Below are 755 nucleotides of genomic sequence, written 5' to 3'. Positions count from 1 at the left end.
TCTCTCTCTCTCTCACTCTGTCATTGATGATTCTCATATATGTTGCTTGCTTGCTTCTAGGGTTCCATCGGTTCTCTTGTCATCGTTGGTGTGACTCCGTTTTTTTTTTAATTTTCACGCCTCACAGGTATGATTCGTGACAGGTATCATTCAATTTAAATTGATTTTTGAGATATGACTCTGATTCATTGGGAATTTTTGTATCCTCTTCAAATAAGACTCTGGTTTATTATGCAGGTTGTTTGCAAGGGGGACTCATCGCACACACTTAGTTTCGTGATGCAAGTCTTTCTTATAATTCATCCCACTGGATTGTAAATACCCCCGTTTGAGCTTTCCGGTCTCCACATGGCAGGGCTACTATAACAATGTAAGTGCCTTTTGATTTCATTTTATTTTTACTCTACCACTTTCCTTTGAATTTTTTTGTCATCTTTCTTTGTTCTAATGCACCATACTATTGCAAGTCTTCCATGTCTGTAACTGTAATGACCAAATTGATTTAGCATCATGTTTTAGTTTATAACATAATTTTTCAACACAGCTTGGTTATGAATGAGCTTTTCCAGTTTTGTTTACATTGTTTAGGTGCATACATACGGTGTCCATTAGATAGTCTGTCCCATGAGTGCCAGAGCTTGTTGGAGCTCATTGGAGCTCGTTGGAGCTCATTGCCATCTATGCTCTGCCATTGCCATCTATGCTCTGCCTCCTCACCACGATATTTACTCTATAGAGGATCTTGCTCAGTTGAT

The 755-nt window shown here is 38.7% G+C and overlaps 1 long non-coding RNA gene across 1 annotated transcript; it reads left to right on the top strand.

The window, feature by feature from the left end:
• Nucleotides 1-37: 37 nt before the first annotated feature.
• Nucleotides 38-749, top strand: LOC104774573. The gene is made up of 3 exons (XR_765393.2): nucleotides 38-127; nucleotides 238-370; nucleotides 589-749. It is a non-coding gene; the product is annotated as an uncharacterized LOC104774573 (long non-coding RNA).
• The last annotated feature ends 6 nt before the right edge of the window (nucleotides 750-755 follow it).

The sequence above is a fragment of the Camelina sativa genome, unplaced genomic scaffold (genome assembly GCF_000633955.1).
Source record: "Camelina sativa cultivar DH55 unplaced genomic scaffold, Cs unpScaffold03683, whole genome shotgun sequence".
In the NCBI taxonomy this organism is placed as follows: Eukaryota; Viridiplantae; Streptophyta; class Magnoliopsida; order Brassicales; family Brassicaceae; genus Camelina; species Camelina sativa.
Note: the sequence above shows the minus strand (reverse complement) of the source record. Positions and strands in the feature narration are given on the sequence as shown.